Source organism: Penaeus monodon, chromosome 21, assembly GCF_015228065.2.
Source record: "Penaeus monodon isolate SGIC_2016 chromosome 21, NSTDA_Pmon_1, whole genome shotgun sequence".
In the NCBI taxonomy this organism is placed as follows: Eukaryota; Metazoa; Arthropoda; class Malacostraca; order Decapoda; family Penaeidae; genus Penaeus; species Penaeus monodon.
Window position 1 is genome coordinate 4,285,981 of NC_051406.1, and position 224 is coordinate 4,286,204.

Consider the following 224-nt stretch of genomic DNA (forward strand, 5'->3'; position numbering starts at 1 on the left):
CTGTAAAAATGTGCATGCCCCAACCCCCAACAACCAAACCAAACAAAGTTATTATATTGCAAATAAAATGAAAAAAAAAAGGGTTTTTTACAAGGCCAAAACAAAAAAAAATTAAATAATAAAAAAGAACTAAACAAAATTATAAAAATTGTATCCATGAAATATTATTAAATATAAAATTTAAATTCTATAATCAATAATAAATAGTATAATATAATCACCCG

At 21.9% G+C, this 224-nt stretch overlaps 1 protein-coding gene across 1 annotated transcript in view; it reads right to left on the minus strand.

The window, feature by feature from the left end:
* Positions 1-224, minus strand: part of LOC119586764 — a 30,636-nt gene that overhangs the window by 16,511 nt on the left and 13,901 nt on the right.